The 18,721-nt window shown below is 37.6% G+C and overlaps 1 protein-coding gene across 2 annotated transcripts in view; it reads left to right on the top strand.

Moving 5' to 3' along the window:
• sgcd (sarcoglycan, delta (dystrophin-associated glycoprotein)) overlaps positions 1 to 18,721 on the top strand; it is a 173,430-nt gene that overhangs the window by 14,913 nt on the left and 139,796 nt on the right. The gene's annotated exons all lie outside the window — the stretch shown is intronic.

The raw sequence follows: 18,721 nt of genomic DNA, 5'->3' as shown, positions 1-18,721 counted from the left end.
GAGTTTAAGCATCACCGTTGCCATTTCTGTTGCCATTTCGCCTGAGTCAAATATTTCTCTGTGACCAAGTGCCTCAATATATTCTTTTGCTTCAATTTTTTTTCATAGTCTGGCTTTGCGTAGTACAAGTTCCAAGACCTGTAAGCATAGTATCTTGTAGTATGCAGACGTCTCACTTTGTGAGAAAGATGGAAGTGATTAAAATCTTTCCTTCTCAGCACCATCTGTTGTATCGTTGAACCGACCCACATGGAGACTCCAAAAGATGAAAGCCTCAGGGTTTTCAAACAGCACACAGGATCTTTCAGGCTCAGGTGTTGTCTGACAGGGCAGCAATTCTGGCATAATGGCAAAATGTGAGTTTATCTGAGGCTGTGCCTTGCTAGTTTTGGTGAGAATAGCTCTCTCTCTCTCTCTCTCTCTTTCTCTGCAGAGAAGATGTAGGGACCTTAAAAAAATAAGGTAAATGATTTTAATTCAATTCCATCAATCATTACGTTTCTTAAATCTGTCGTCTGGGATTTTCAGGAAGGTTGTCCGAGTACCTTTATGTTAAGAGTGATGCTGACCTGAAGATCAGCTTTAGTGTATACATTTTATGTGTATGTGATGACTTTCATACTCTACAAAGTGCTCTTTCTACTCCTTCACTTAAAACATCAGACAAAAAAAAACCATTTTTAAAATGAAATTTGCCTTTGGACACGAAATGAATCGTCAGGGGAAGGATCAACTGGAGAATTTAATAAGATGTGTCATAGGGAAACCGGCAACCTGCCTTGATGAAGGACCTGAGAAATACCTCCATAGAATGAAATCAATCGAGAAGGAAGTTAAACGGTTTTCTTACATATCCGATAACGAACCTCATCATGCTAACTAGCAAGGTTGAATTGTTTAATGAAATATTTTAGACGTATGTGCACAAAAACGCCAACATGCCTCTGTGATACGCTGATACACTAAGTGTCAAAGCTAATAACATGTTTATTCTCCTGTTAGCTTTCAAGCAGATTAGATTTAGCTAGCAGAATACGCCTGTCCTGGAATTCTTCTTCGTCTTCCTGTTACGACGATTTCTTGATGGTGTGTAAATTCCTGCATATCATCTCATAAAAATGTCCAACCCCTCAAGGGAAGGGAAGGAAAGTGTAGTTTGTTTTTTACTCTAATTAGAATAGCTTGGTTTAATTGGTGGCCTTTGAAGCCAGATGAAGTAAGAGGTCAAGACCCGAAAATTCAAAACATGATAACTTCAAATATTTTGTTGTTGTTGTTGTTGTTGAAGAAGAAGAAAAACCTGGGCAGGATATCAGATGAGTAACTGCTGAGTAGAAACCCAACAACATTTTAGATTAATATGTAATATTATGATATAGGACGTTGCTTATTTATACAGGATTTTCATACTTTTGTTTACTGTATGTAAACCAAAATGCTTCAATATGGAAATGAAAAATATAAATATCCAAAATATTTGTAAAAATTTGTATCAGTATTCGGATTTAAACCAGGAAGCAGTGCATGGTTTAGATCGGATCCCCGGAAATAAATCCAAACAATTTAACTCCTAAAATTCTACAGTTCCTCAATCTCAACTACATCATTCGAGTTCATACCTCATCTCATCCGGGAGCCCTGTGGAATTTTCTGGAAAGCTAATGTAGCTGATGAGGAATTTTTCAAAACCAAATCATGGAATTATTCAAATTCAATTTTTTTCCCCACATACACAGCTATACACACTACAACATAGCGTAATTCTTTTCAACGATCCGAGAAATGTCATAGAAATTGAATAAAAAAGAATGAAATTGTTCAAATAAAAAACTAGATAAGATACTGGTGATGAACCATCTAAAAAGAAATCATACTATTTTGTTAATTAGATATTTGTGTTGAGAAAAACCCAACAGTATTTGTTTTGTCATCAACAACTTATTTTAGTTTCTGAGTTCTGTAACATTCCAGAAATATCATAAACTCTATCAAAATCTACACCTAATCTGCTTTTTGTATTGTATTGTACTGTTAAATAGTCAGATCGTATCGAGTCAATTTCTTAAGAATCATAAATGTATTGTATCGTAGTGCAGCGTGAGATTTTTTGGTAAAATGTTTGTTTAGAGCATTCTCAAGACCACATTTTTAAATTGTAAATGAAATCATTTTTGCAAGTAAAAAAAATTTGATTTAATCTCATAGAAAATCTGCCGTCATTCAGTGCAGAAACTAGGGTCTCATTTATGTACTAAGAAAGATTTATCTGTTACATACACAATTAAAGTTCTCGCGTCTTCACACCGTCATCAGGTTTAATAGGGGATTCAGTGGTATCTCCAACTGACTTGTGAATTTAAATTCTATCGTATTGTTTGAGATTCAGCAGTATCACCAAAATATTGAATCTTTGCCTTGAAAATTGTAAACGTATCAGTCGCATCGTCAAACAGTACAATCAAAATTGTATCATATCAGATTCAGTTGTATAGTCAAATTTCGAATTGTTGCCTTATGATTCGGAAATGTATCGTATCAGATTCAGTAGTATCTCTAAATAGAATTGAGTCAAGAATTAAAATCATATCGTATTGTATCATAGAAGAATCAGAAGTATCATCGAGTATCGTATCGTTACCTTATGAATCAAAATTGTATAGTGCCAGATTTGGAAGTATCGTCACTGTTGTCTTGCGAACTGATTCAGATCGAATTTGAAGGATCAAGATCATACAGGATTTATTAGTATCGATAAATATCCTAAGGTTTATTTTTTTATCTGTACTTTATTTAGCTAGTATTTTCCCAGAAAATCACCAGGTTGTACTATGTGACCATAAACCTAAAAGAAATTCTCTTCACAGACGATCTGGTTGAAACAAACCCCCTTGCACTCACTTCACACCTCATTCTCCCAACACCAGCAAACTGAGACATCATGTCCCATCTTTCTTTTCCAGGAGGTGGTATCCACAAAAGTCTCGTTTGTCCAAATCTTATCAAAGAAAAAAAAAAACGCCTCTAAAGCAACAGACTCCATTTACTCGGTGGGTTCTGTCACCTTCGAGCTCACGCTGCTTTACAATGGTGCAGAAAAAGGCAGCTGGATCAAACCTCCCTCCTCATCCTTCTGTCCCCAATCCCCTTCTTATATTATTTATTTCTGTCTTTTATCTTGCAAAAGCCGTCTCGCAAGTCTGCAGAGAGGAAAGAAATCTTTGTCAGTATTGATATTCTCCGAGCGCATTGTGGAGACTCCTGAATGTTTAGGTTTGCGCGACAGGATGAATGCTTCAGCGACAGTGCTGCGAAACGCATTCACGTTCTCCTGATTGGTGTCTGTAGACGTGCATTGACGATTCCACCACCATAACAAGCGTCACAATGTGGCCCCAGGCGCAGAGTTTAATCCACCAAAAAAAAAAAAAAAAAAAGAGTTTTAAAGCAGGTTGAAGCAAAAACTTCACCGAAGTAAAGATGGCCAAAAGTGTTATGGGATTTGAAGTAGGAGAAAAGTGACGACATTTAGATTCACAAGGGTTCAAAAGAAAAAGGAAAAAAAAAATGAATAAAAATGATGAATAAATACATAAAAATATCCTGCTTGCTCAAACAGAACAAGAATTTTGGCTTTCGTGTTTAATAACATTTTTGTTTTTTCCAAAAAAAGCAAAAATATCTAGCAAATTTTAAAATAACGCCTCAATGTAAATCTGTAGAATTGATTTTTATTAATTGATTGACTGATTTATTTAATGTTTAGGTCATGTACTATGTCTAAATTATTGGTAAATTAAAAAAAAAAAGTAAAAAGAAAAAATTCAGTGTCCTCTTTGGAACAAACAATTTATACAAAATTTTACTTAAAACTGTTTTTTTTTGTAATTGTTATTTTCCATTATTTAATTTTTATGTCGGAGACAAACCAGATATCTATTTTCTATAAATTATTGTTAAATCCATCAAAAAAAGTAAAATAAAATAATAAAGATATGTCAACGGTGAAAGAAACCTAGAAAGTAGAAAATTAATAAGATAATAAACAGATTTGACCTAGCTAGCTAGTTTAAATACCTAAATCAACTAGCTGCTTTGCTAAACGCAGAGTTTATGTTTAGATTAGCATAGATTATTTTCGGATTTTTTAAGATCTTAAGATCTGATGGATCATAACAAAAAAAAAAGTCATAAGCAAAGAAAACAAAACTTAACTAGCTCGCTAATTAAGCAAATTTTCAGAACGTATCTAGCTAATATTATTTCACTACCAAAATTACAAAATATTTCTAGCTAGTTTGTCAAACTTAATTGAAGTCTGATGTTTCATTTTTATGTATATTTGGTCAATCTAGCTAAACTGTGTTTGGTCAAGTTAGCTAGTGAAAATAGCTAGCTAGAAAACTTCTTGTAAATTAGCTTGCTAAACTTCTGTTCTTTTCCTTGCTAATGTGCCTTTCACATTTTTGATCCATGAAATAAAGATCTAAGAAACCTAATAAATTTCTAGCAATTTCCATAGAGCTCAACACACACACACACTCACACACACACACACACGCAACAGGAAATAAATAAATTTATTCCTTAAATAAATAATAAGGAATAATCGAGTGTTTGTGTGCACGTGGATTGCGTTTAATGGCATAAGGAAGATCTTCAGGTGTGTTAATGTAGGAAAATGGATTATGGATCACATGGACTGTATGAATGATGGTCACATTTACCTGTTGAACGCTTGGCTGCGTTGACTAATGAGCGTCTGGAATTACATTTTCTAATCCCGCTGATCTATTTTTCAGGTTTGAGAGGATCTCAGGGTCTTAATAATGGATTACACCCAAAACATGCTCCGAGCAAGACGAGGACATTTCTCTATTTTACAGAATCACACTTAATTTTTTTTTGGTGTAATTTGATGCACATTCACTCCCTGATCCATAAAATCAAATGCAGTTGCTTGTGGAGTTTTCTTTCCTGAATATGATCTAAAACAAACGAATGGATAGAATTTTAAATACATAGCAACTTTTCTTTCTTTCTTTTTTAAACTTACAAACACTGAACCCACTTATGTTGCTCTCAAATCTGATTTTATTTCCCCATCGCACTGGTGGCCTCTTCCATCTGGTTTCAGTTTCTCACCGTTACATTCTGGAGCTATTTAGCGCTTTGCAAATATATACGTTGCTGAGATTGATTTTGTCGGAGGAAATGGATGCCCAGGCAGATCTATAAATATACTTGTGGAATTGAATCAGCTCTGGATGTAGAGCTGTAGTGCAATTGATTGTTAATATGCTAGTTTAATGCAGGTGTCTGGCTCAGAACACTACGTATTTTCCCGTTGATAAGAAAGTCAACACGAGGCTGATGTTGTGGCCCTGCACCTGCTCTGAACTAACGAGTTCTCCAAGTATTCAAGCTGTTTTTCCAGGAGCATGGCTTCTAGGAATTGAAAAGTAAGACACCGAGGCCACAGGTGATTGTTTGATTGTTTTTTTGTTCTTGGATTGTTCTCATAATTGGTTGCATCCAAAAAGGCTTAATTGTTGGGGCCAATTAATGAAATACATATTAAATACAAAAGAACCATTTTTGTTGCTTTGCAGCAACAATTTTATTTTTCCTGGAAATGACCTCAAATTTATCCTGATTGTATCCCACCTCCCACAGAATATGATGATTTCACTCAAAAACAATAAACACACACTCTCACATACACTATATTGCCAAAAGTATTCGCTCACCTGCCTTGACTCGCATATGAACTTAAGTGACATCCCATTCCTAATCCATAGGGTTCAATATGACGTCGGTCCACCCTTTGCAGCTATAACAGCTTCAACTCTTCTGGGAAGGCTGTCCACAAGGTTTAGGAGTGTGTTTATGGGAATTTTTGACCATTCTTCCAGAAGCGCATTTGTGAGGTCACACACTGATGTTGGACGAGAAGGCCTGGCTCTCAGTCTCCGCTCTAATTCATCCCAAAGGTGTTCTATCGGGTTGAGGTCAGGACTCTGTGCAGGCCAGTCAAGTTCATCCACACCAGACTCTGTCATCCATGTCTTTATGGACCTTGCTTTGTGCGCTGGTGCACAGTCATGTTGGAAGAGGAAGGGGCCAGCTCCAAACTGTTCCCACAAAGTTGGGAGCATGGAATTGTCCAAAATGTCTTGGTATGCTGAAGCATTCAGAGTTCCTTTCACTGGAACTAAGGGGCCAAGCCCAGCTCCTGAAAAACAACCCCACACCATAATCCCCCCTCCACCAAACTTTACACTTGGCACAATGCAGTCAGACAAGTACCGTTCTCCTGGCAACCGCCAAACCCAGACTTGTCCATCAGATTGCCAGATGGAGAAGCGCGATTCGTCACTCCAGAGAACGCGTCTCCACTGCTCTAGAGTCCAGTGGCGGCGTGCTTTACACCACTGCATCCGACGCTTTGCATTGCACTTGGTGATGTATGGCTTGGATGCAGCTGCTCGGCCATGGAAACCCATTCCATGAAGCTCTCTGCGCACTGTTCTTGAGCTAATCTGAAGGCCACATGAAGTTTGGAGGTCTGTAGCGATTGACTCTGCAGAAAGTTGGCGACCTCTTCGCACTATGCGCCTCAGCATCCGCTGACCCCGCTCCGTCAGTTTACGTGGCCTACCACTTCGTGGCTGAGTTGCTGTCGTTCCCAAACACTTCCACGTTCTTATAATACAGCTGACAGTTGACTGTGGAATATTTAGGAGCGAGGAAATTTCACAACCGGATTTGTTGCACAGGTGGCATCCTATCACAGTTCCACGCTGGAATTCACTTTGTGAAAAAACAGTTTGTAAAAACAGTCTGCATGCCTAGGTGCTTGATTTTATACACCTGTGGCCATGGAAGTGATTGGAACACCTGATTCAGATTATTTGGATGGGTGAGCGAATACTTTTGCCAATATAGTGTATCTACATATACAGGTTGGGAGACATGGCTTACCTGAAACGTGTCACCTACCTGATTTGCATCACTAACTTTTACTGTTCAATCCGCTGCACGTATCAGCAACGTAAACATGCCGTAAAACATCAGTGCTTAAGCTGAGCATGTGACGCTGCAATCTATCATTTTTATCTTAACAAAGAATAACGATAATGTTTTATCTGTGATATGAAGCTGAAAGCACAAATAGGATGCGTCCTCGGTTTGCAGAATTCTGAGATGAAAAACAGGAGACAAGAAGATAGATTTTATCGTCCGTTTCTTTTGGAAATTTTCTGATATTCCTGATGTTCAGCCACAGGCGTGCGATTGATTAATAAGAAATAAAACTGATTAAAAACAATGAAAAGAAATAAAGGTAATTAAAAAAAGTAATCCAAATAACAATAATAATCTCCTGCATGGCGACAGAAAGTGCTGTCACTTGAGTGTTGGTTTTAGCGGAGAATAATAATAATAATAATAATAATAATAATAATAATAACAATAATAATAATATTCTGTGAGTAATTTCTCTAATGTTTTGCACAAAATGGAACTACTACAAATTATTATTATTATTATTATTATTATTATTATTATTATTATTTTTATTATTATTATTATAGAAATTATAGCTATAATATTTGTGTAGTGTGAAATTTAAAGCCAAATAGTGTTAAATAGGTCCAGTATCAGTGAGCCTTCATCAAATCCTGGTCTATATTTAGAAAATATTGTCTCAGTTAGTCAGGATTCTACTTGAAATCATACAGGACTAGACAGCATCGCTGTCCCCACAGACACACACACACACACACACACACACACACACATGGCCATCAAGCCCACAATCTAGCCTCATCTCTCTGCTACCCCCCCAGGGCCTTCTCAGTCTAATGGAATGTAGTCTGCTCTCAGATCCGCACGCTCGCGGAACAATTACACCGACAGTTTCATTTAAGTCCGATCAGCGGCTCTGCCTGTGGACAGAAGGCCTTTACTGACACCCCAGAACACAAGAAGATAGTCTGTTCTGTATTTACCTTCATCCTGACTGTATCCCACCTCCCACAGAAAATGACGATTTCACTCAGAAACAATAAACACACACACATATACAGATATACATATACAGGCTTACCTGAAACGTGTCAGCTACCTGATTTGTAACATTTTAAGGTTCTGTTCAGTCCGCTGTTATGAAACGTCAGTGTTCCAGCTTGGAGCACTGCAGCCTATATAATGTTATATTTATCAATTATGTAAAAAATTCTGCTGCTATGAACTGTATGGAGTCGTATATGGAGGTCTAATCTACCTCGACTTTTAATGCATTACAGGAATCTTTCACTTGATACGGATAACATGGTGCATGATTTCCAATTCTATATTCTCCATGCTTTTAGTCTGAGCTAATCTTATTAAAAATAAATCTACATGGCTCCCAAGTGGCGTAACTGAAAAGCGTTAGCTACGTTCATCCATCTTTCCTTCCTTCCTTCCCATCAATGGGGAGCAAAATTAGCCGTGCTTGATGGGTGGGAGGGGCTTACTGCTTCCCTTCTGTCAGTCATAGTGACACTAGCCAATCGCAAGCATCTGTGAGGTCGTGTATGTGGAAGAGGGCAGATTGCGCAGATTTCTAATTTTATGCTAAAGAATATTTCTTATTGTTTGGAAAGGTTTGACACATTTTTAAAAGGTTATAAATTAAAAAATATATATTTTTAAGACCCAGGAGAGTTATATATCTCAACAACACTGGAATCTTCCGGTATCAGTCCTACAGCACGTTACCCTTTCAGCTTCTCTGTTTGCAGGCTTTGTGAAGATTTCTCTTCTCGGCAGGTTGGATTTGATTCCTCCCTTCTTTTTTTGTGCTATGTGTATTTAGAACAAACAAACAAATCCCCTAAAGCCTGAAGACAGCGCAACAACGGCACAGAAAGAGACGGCGAGGGAGTTGGAAAATCCCATTTCAATGAGATACATCTCAGGCTGTAGTGTCAACTTGCTGTAACAAACACTCGCAAGAGGAAATAGTATTCAACCCTGTAAACATCCAGACAATAGGAGAGGGATATAGAATAGGAGAGCGAGGGACTGCAGTGGATTCTGGGATTTCTTGTGAATCTGCGGTGTTAAAAGGCAACACGAAGGAGACCAGACAGAACACCAAACATCTTCGGATTTTTTCTTGGAGGGTTTGTCTAACGTGCTGATCGTCTAAATTTAATTCTTTATCATTCCGAATCCCAGTCAGTTTGAAGATCTTAGATTTAAGGATTAAGAAACCGAGACATACAGAAGATCGTCGTTAGAATCTGGAGAAATAGCAGAGTGGAAAAATCCAGTTCTACATAAATCTTCAGAAATCAAATAAAGTCATATAAAATATAATATAAAAATATATAATATTAAAATAAATGAAAAATAATAAAAATAAAAGCATGTTTCTCGCTGTAATAATTTTATGAACCTGTTATCATGAAAAAAAACCAATATGATAAGATCCAGGTTTCAACACAAATATTCAACACAATATTATTAAGATAATCCTGAAGGAAATTCTTTTGCCAGAGACAAGAGCAAAAAAAAAAACAAAACAACAGAAAATATAAATATTAATTAAATATAAATGAAATATGTTAAAAATCACAAAAAATTATGCTTAGGAATTAATTAAGATAGAAAAAACCCTAATATTCACAATAATCAATTTTTCCACTGGACGACGTTAATGATACTGATTGAATGATAATGATTTAAAAATAAAAGAAATAAAAAAGTTCATTTAAAAGGCTATGCTAGCCTGGAACGTTAGCCATTACTTAGCAACAAGTGCTTCTAATCAGTACGTGTCCAATCCGATCTAATCTAACACTGACACAGAGTGAAGGGTTTTCGGCAGTGCGCTCTTTATTGATTATGGATTATTTCCTCTAAATGATCACTGAACCCTTTACAAATTCAACATGAACCTCATTAGGGGAGAAAAAATCGTACCGTTGAAAGCTTCTAAGGTTTTCTAAACACTGTTTTTTTTTGTTGTTGTTGTATTTTCTTTTTATTTATGGATCAACAAATTGTACAGGAGTCTAGAAACTCCAATTAGATTAGACTGACATCCAGGAGCAAAGTTATCAGATCACACAGAGAGACCAGTGAATGCTAGAACAGCAGCATCTCTCTCTCTCTCTCTCTCTCTCTCTCTCTCTCTCTCTATCTCTGGCCTGAAGATGGAGAGGACACATAATAATTGTTCAGTCGTTCTTTCAGTCCTGCCAAAACTCTATAAAACATTGATGGCCACAGAGGAGAGAGAGAGTGAGAGAAAGAGAAAGAGAGAGAGAGAGAGAGAGAGAGAGAATGACAGAGGCAGAGACGTTTTATTACGTGTGTTGGATATTCATGTGCTTTATTCTGTCGCTCATTGGGCATTTTATTATCTTTGCCACTTGAACATGATAACCTGAACATGAACTCTGCTTCATGGTGAGATAAACAGAGGATGGGACCAGAGACTGAAGACGGTACAAGACGTAGACTCTCTGGATTGTTCCAGATTAAAATATTGCTTAAAGGGTTAATTATGTTATTTTTTGGTCTCAGTGTCCTTCACATTCCTGCATGCCAAGCTACGAGATAATATGATGTATCGAGCTGCTACAGCCTCCTGAAACCCCACCCATTTGTTTGTTTATTCATTCAATGATTCATTCATACATTCATTCATTCTTTCTTTCATTCTTCCATTCATTTGTTCTTTCATTTATTCATTCTTTCTTTCTTTCTTTCTTTCATTCATTTTTATGTTTGTTCTCATTCATTCTTACATCCGTTGTTCATTTATTCATTCATCCATTCTTTCATTCATCCATAGAGTGTTCGCTAATTCATTTGTTCTTTCATTCATTCATTATTTCTTTGTTTGTTTGTTCACTCATTCTCACATTTGTTCGTTCCTTTATTGGTTCGTCCATGCTTTCATTCATTCTTACATTTGTTCGTTCATTCATTCTTTCATTTATTTTTTACATTCATTCATTTATTCGTCCTTTAATTCATTCATTTCTTTTTTCTTCATTTAATTAATTAATTCATTCATTCATTCATTCTTACATTCATTTGTTTGATAATTCAATCGTTTGTTCATTCATTCATTCATTCATTCATTCATTCATTCATTCTTATATTTATTTGTTGGTTCATTCGTTCATTCATTCATTCTTTCATTTATTCTTACATTCGTTCGTTCATTTATTTGTTCATCCATTCTTTCATTTGTTCTTCATTGTTCATTCATTTAGTCATCCATTTTTTCATTCATTCATTCATTCATTCATTCATTCATTCATTCATCCATTGTGGCTATTTTGTTTTTTCCCCCATTCCCCCTCTTTTTCCAGCTGCTCAGAATCAGACGTTTCTTTTTTCTTGTCTGCACAAAATGGCTTCTGTTCCAACAACTGGGACATTTTATACAAGAATATATTATTAATATTACACTTTTTTTTGACGTTCATTAACACGGCAGCAGTTTTTTAACATGTTCTGAGTGCAGTTTAATCATATCATTAAATCTTTTTATTTTTATTTTAATATTAATTCCTCGTGGACAACGAGTTTATTCATAGTGGACAATGAGATGCTCTTAATACATTCTTATATTATTATATTAACTACAGCTGGGCTTCGGATCTAAGAACGCTGGAGCAGGAAAATAAAACTGTTTAGAATGAATCAAAAAATGAAAATCAGACAGATTCTAATCTCAGGTTTGAATAATAAACAGCAGATAAACAGAGGTTCTGCTGCAAGGCCTCAGTGTCCCTTTACTACTGTGATCATCGATACAGATGAAAAGGTTGAATGGATCTTTTAATGATTTATGAACTTCATGTATAATTTCCATCAGCATGAAAGTGTGTGTGTGTGTGTGTCTGAGACACTGAGAGAAAGCGAGAGTGATGTCATGTGGTGCAGAAAGCCCCTGGAGGGTGTGTCGAGAGCTTCCACACTGAATTATGTTGTCACGTTTGGGAATTGATGCTTCGTTTTTATCCTTGATGTGCTTTTACAGCCCCCTGTTTGTGTGTGTGTGTGTGTGTGTTTGTTTTCTTGGCTCCTGGCCTTGGCTTGATTTCTCTTCATCATCGTCCCTGTCCTTCAGTTCAGCTCAGTTCAGTCTTCCGTCTGTCCATTTTTCTATCCTTCACTTTTTTCCATGTCCTCAAGGTCCTTTCTCTGTGAGAGTTTATTAGCCGAAGCGCTCCGTAATTTCACTACCTGATTTCATCATGCGATCTGTTAAAGCTTATCGTTTTGGATTTGGGGCAATATTAAGTCTAACTCTGATTACGCGAATTTCACCAGACGATACCAGATGAAGGAGAGTCGGATCCTGAGTTTGAAATCTGAGGACTTTTATGAATAATAAATAGTCGATGCTAATATTCGGTATGTGGGGTTTGATGATTCTATATTTTAACATTAGACTACAGAGGTGTGTTTACAAAGCGTCATGAATTTAGCTAAAAAAAAAAACACCAACATTATTTTGCTTAAGTTAACAGGACTGATTGTTTTATCGTACATAAATAGCATAGCATCACTGCGATTAATGCGGGCCACAGAAATTCCCAATATTTAAAGACAATGCAAATGATGCAGCGCAACAGTAATCAAGCAAATAAGATTTCTTTATTTATTTATGAGGTGGATATTACCTGAAAACAGGCAACACCACAGGAGATATGTTTATAAAGGAAAGGAAAAATTTAAGCCTTGGTATCAGCTGATTTTTAAAGTTAACAAAAATGAAAATAAATAAATAAATAAATAAATAAATAAATAAATAAATAAATAAATAAATAAATAAATAAATGCCGGCTATATGAGCAGAGTCGAGTTTCCTGAAAACATCACCTCATCATGATTCATCTGTATGTTAATCCGAAAATTTGAGTTTGAAACATATGAAAACAGAACACAGACATGCATTATATGGGCAAAAGTATGTGCACCCCTGACTGACCATCACACCCATATGTGCTTCTTCCCCAAACTGTTACAGCACAAAATTATGTAGACGTTTCACTTCACCAGCAAGATTTCTGTTCCAGCATGACAAAAACCCTGTACACAAAGCAGCTCCATGAATACATGATGTAGAGGTGAAGGTTGGAGAAACTGGAAGGACTGAAGTGTCCTGCACAGAGCCCTGACTCTGACTCAACCCTAGTAAACACCTTTGGGATGAACTGGAACTGGAGTCTCCTCAACATCTCAACTTCAGTGTCTGATCTCACTAATGCTCTTGTAGATGAATGAACACACATCCCCACAGACACTGTATGCTCCAGGATCTAGTGAAAAGCCTTCAGAGAAGAGAAGAGAAGAGAAGAGAAGAGAAGAGAAGAGAAGAGAAGAGAAGAGAAGAGAAGAGAAGAGAAGAGAAGAGAAGAGAAGAGAGGATGGAACTTAAATCTGGAATGAGGTGATCAACAAGAGCGTATGAGTGTGATAGGTGGATGTCTACATACTTTTGATCATAGAGAGGATATAGATACTGTAAAGAAAGAGTGAAAGAGAGATTGAGAGAGAGAGAAAAACAGATAGACAGAGACAGAAAGAAAGACTAGACAGACAGACAGGCAAAAATGAGTAAATATATATGAAATAGAGAGAGACAGAAAGAAAGAAAGAAAGAAAGAAAGAAAGAAAGAAAGAAAGAAAGAAAGAATAAGCCCCTATCTGAACTCTATCCATGTAGATCACGTGATCAGTCCCGTGGTAATTCCTCTCCTGTCTCCAGCTGCCATGTAATTAGTATCTGCCTCGTCTCCTCCCTCGACTTTGTTTTCGAGGCTGTCACATCCATCTTTCACTCGCTGACAGAAGAGTAAGTGAATAAAAACAAACTAAAGCAAGATGCAGAGAAAGGAGAGAGGGAGAGGGAAAGGGAGAGAGGGATGTGAGGAAGATAAGAGGAGGACAGTGTTTCGGAAAATGATGAAGCAGACATTAAGAGTGACAGCGTGAAGATCTGGAGGAGCAGCGTGGTGGTGGTGGTGGAAGTTCGCTGTTTGGATTCATCCACGCCATTCATTCATTTTGAAGTTCATTCATTCTGAAAGGAAGGAAAGACGGAAGAAAGGATGGAAGGAAAACATATCTGGGGGACGTCTGACAGATTAGACGTTAGAAAGGATCAGGGAAGAACATATGCTGTCAGGTGCAGCTTTGAAAACAGACACAATCCTTCCAGCAAAGTGAATAACCAGGAGACAGAGTTTAAATTTTTTTATTATTATTATTTTATATGTGTATTTTATATGTGTTTATTATACAACTTTGATCCAAAGAGCTATAGAATGTTCAAACGCAGCCTGAAGAGACTCGACCTGGCGTCAGCGTGTCATAACACCTGAGCAAAGCTCCCCTGTTGGAATGAGGCTTCATAAATGTTCATAAAGGTTTAAGTCAGTTATCAGGAAGACGGTAAAACGTCTTCTCGTCTTATTCGGGAGAAAAGGAGGGCGGAGACGATGACGTTCAAATTCAGGAGTACACAAGTGACGGGTTCAGGGCTTCAGCTCTGAGGGTCTACAAGGGGCATGAAAACATTGCTGAGTCACAACAAAGCCTCCTGACCTTGAGGGGGTGGTGGCAGGGGGGGGTAATATCAAGGGCACAAGCTCATAGATGGAATTCTGGATTTTTTTTTATTTTGTTACCATGACGAAAAATAGGTAAATAAATAAATAAATAAATGGAGGTTTGACCTGCGGTGGCACGGTTTGTCTGAACAAGAGATGTTATCTATAATATTCACACAGTCGCTCTGCCTCAGCCATCAACCGACGACGTACTATTACACGCTACAGAGTAACACTATGCACTACCTACTCTATTGTCTAGTGTGTGAAGGTTAGAAGGGTCAGATCATCTCAAATGGAACACTGACCTTCTTACTAATAGGAAGCAAAAGCCGTTTTCCAGTCAACGGCGAATGGCGACAGTAAACGTAACGTCACGTGACGCCACTATAGTAGGTTTAGAAGAATGTGGAATTTTTAAATAAACGTCACAACATATAGGAGATGGAATATCGTTGACCATCATACAAGTGTCAGCACCTGGTAGCTCCGCCCCTTTTCCTCTGCGTGAGCAAGGAACGCATGAAGCATCCCAACTCAAATAAGACACTCATCAAGGTTCTTCTTCTTTGTTGGATTTAAACTGTTTACACTACACACTAAAGTCAGATAGTGTGTCAGTGTGTGATTTGGGATGCAGCTGTGGTTGTCTTTATCATTTTTATTCTCTGTTTCTATGCTACTGTAAAGTTGTTTTGAGACAATGTCCATTGTTAAAAGTGATTTGAATTAAACTGTATAGAAGATTTCTTAAGCTCTTACAGTGGATCGTTAACCGGGGTTGCCAGATTGGAGCAAAATTTACGGCCAAAATTTACTCTATCATAAAAACACACATAAAAGACTGAAAGAAAAGCGACCCAAATGCATGCGCAATTCTGCTGGTGCGAAAAACGAAAACCATCCATGTTGAGGAGAATATTCAGAGGACCTCACGTAACTCTTTACACTGCTGCTGAGCAGCAAAGCGTCTCAGAAAAGCCAAATCTCAAGTCGGATAAACGACGACAGCTCAAACTCCCGGACATTCTGGATATTTAAAGATTTTTTTTAAAAAAAGGTTGTTTCCGGTTTTGTTGGTAGCGTTCAATGATCTTGTCTGGAAACTATTTGAGAGGAAATGACAGATCTTTTTTTTTTTAACGCTTAGAAAAGCCATATGCTACTTTATGCACGCTCGCAGCTGTTGATGACAAGCAGCACAACAATCTAATTGGCGAGCGATGAAATATGAGGAAGCGGATTGTCTTGTAATTACAGTCCACAGAGGAGAGCTTCAAGCAATCCTCATGCTCTCACTATCACTTTACAGGTGTGACTGTTTCCTGCTCTGGAGAACACAATACACAACATTACATTCTTTAATATGTTTTCATTACTCCGATGTTTCTGTGGTGCTGGAACGTGATTCGGCGTGATTGTACAGACGACGACGGCATGGCAACAAGCGCTAACCTGCGTCGTCACTGCTGTGTATAAGCTCAGGATGTGTGCTTCTTCTCCAAACCTTTTCGAGAGGAATAAAGGAATCCTTGATATTTAATTATACATATCTGAACAAACGATTCTGCTTAGCAATCCTGGTGCTAAAAAATTAGCCGTGATAACGTCACAGGGGGAAAAAGGTTAATGTTAATGTAATGTTCTTGCTAATACGTTCACATAAACTAATTCGTTTCATCATTTCTTCGTTTTCCATTATTGTGAACTTTTTCCTTTCGATTTCAGTTCTTATCCCCCCGCCCCTTGTCATGCGTCCACGTGATTGGTTCATCTCTCTACTGTGTCGTGATTGGTCTATCTGTCGCTGTTTTGTTGCAAAGTCTCCTTTACATATTTCGCTATGATTCATCAATACTGCATGTGATTTACAGCTAATAATAAATGACTCTTGCTTGAGTCCTGCATCGAATTGTCACACGTTACATCGACGTAAATCAAATATAAAAAATATAACTGATATAAAACCGAGAAAGGAATCAACCGAGTGGTTACTCAACATTTTCTAGTGGCGTTCAACATCGTACTCATAAGAAATCTGAAGAACCTGGACAAGCAGCGTAACAGCAATCTGACGGCGAGTTATGCCAGAGGTGTGGCTAACTATGCTAGTGAGCAAACTATGCTGAACGAAGTGAATGAAATGATAAGAACATGAAACTGGAATAACAGCCACTACAAGCAAGGTGGTGAATAGCATTGTGGGTAAAGTAGGAACATATTGGGTACAGCCTGATTCGTTTCAAAGAATTTAGTTGAAGATCACGTAAATTTCTGATCATTAATATTCATGAGGAGGTGGAATTTTTCCTTTAATCTTCAGGTATGGTGTCATATATATATATAGGATCGGTGTTATATTCATATTCAGGTATGGTGGATGTGGAACTTTAAGGAGAAGCTTGGTATCGCAGAAGAACATCTCCCAGATGTTGTCTTAGATAGATGCTGACCTGAGGAGGAAGAGAAGATCTTTCCTCCAAAAAAAACAAACATTCATTTCTCTCGTCAGTCTTGCAATATTTATCTTGTTCATTGTGAGTCAGGTCAGCTGCCAGTGTGTGTGTGTGTGTGTGTGTTTGCATGAGACAAACACTCAGCTCGCAGTGACCCTGGTGAACCTCTGGGCTAAAGGGCCGACCCAATGCTGAGGTTTGCAGCATGGCTTACTAATGACCTCGCTCTCCTGCCCTGCTCGTCTATTGAGTTAGCGAAGTGTGCGGGAAATACGGATTAGCCGGCGACTTGGAGGAATCACAATCGACACGTTTGAATTCTAATTTCTAGATTAGATCCTCGGAGGGTGCTGACAGACACTCAGAGCTCCAGACGGATATAATATACCAGATTGGAGAGCCGCTCGTCGTGGAGGATCAGACGTGTAGATGTTTGAAGTGTGTTAAAACGTAAAAATAAAGAGGAACGTAACGGATGTGAGCGGAATCCTGTGGCGTGTCTGATGCTGTGCTTTCTGTGAACTTTCATGAGAAAAAGAAAAAAAATATTATCTATATTTATTTATCATATGCGTTTATTTAACATATCTGTGCCTGACGAGGCAGACCTGTGACTGGCTTCGTGGCCGTGTGGGGTCTGGTTGTTCAGATGCTTGGAAAAACTCAGGGAAATATTTATAGAGAGCAGAAAAAGAGCGAAGAAGTTTTTATACGCATGTGGAAGTTTCTGCGACGGATTTCTGCACCGTCTGGAATATTTGTCCCTGTGAGGTAATATTTCCATTTGAAAGACTCAGAACTTTGACGACTCGGTGAATGTCCTCCAAAGTCACCTGAGTGCCAAAGACCAAAAGACAAAGAAGAAGCGAGAGTACAGAAAGTCGCTTTTTTTTTTCAAGGGTCTGTCTAGACATTTCAGTGAAAGTGACATAATGAAAAGTGCTTTTCTGCCGCAGCACACAAACCTAGCATTAATGCTACAACAACTTTCGCACCTTCTTTGATCTTCAGCACTGCTTTCGGAAGATATTTGTCCTGGTAGTTCTGCAAGAATGCACTTTTGTGTTAAATAAGTACTTCAGAATTAAACTGGAAAAAAGTCATAGTTGTCAAAATCGAAATAGAAGAAACACAATAGTTCATTTGTTTAAAAAAATAAACTGCAAGCAGCGATGTGCGGGGTCCAAGCGCCTGTTTGCGAATAGCGCCTCCTCACGGCCAGTTATTTTTTGCCAAGTTAATATGAACAATAACGATACAACAGATGGTAACATACTGTAAAAAAATAAAATAAAAATCATGATGGTAAGTTAATGCAAATGCTGTGAATTGCATACTGAAAGCTGATTGGCTAACGGCCTTTTTATTATTTATTTATTTTTTTTTTACAAGAGTCCACTTACAGTTTAGCGCAACGATGCATTCCAACAAACATTCAGCCTGAGTGTACAAAGCAGGTTCTGAATCTCAATCTTAAAGCATCGTTAAATAAATTGCAGTAAATGAGGCTCCGCCTTGTTAGGATTCTTCGCCAAGTGGCGGCCATATTGTGTTTGAGAAATGTTTTCAGAGCCTGTTGAGTGTGTAAAACAATGCCTAAGATCCAAGGACTCGTTTGTTAAAAAAAATAAAAAAGAT

Source organism: Hemibagrus wyckioides, linkage group LG18 (assembly GCF_019097595.1).
Source record: "Hemibagrus wyckioides isolate EC202008001 linkage group LG18, SWU_Hwy_1.0, whole genome shotgun sequence".
NCBI classification, from domain to species: domain Eukaryota; kingdom Metazoa; phylum Chordata; class Actinopteri; order Siluriformes; family Bagridae; genus Hemibagrus; species Hemibagrus wyckioides.
Note: the sequence above shows the minus strand (reverse complement) of the source record. Positions and strands in the feature narration are given on the sequence as shown.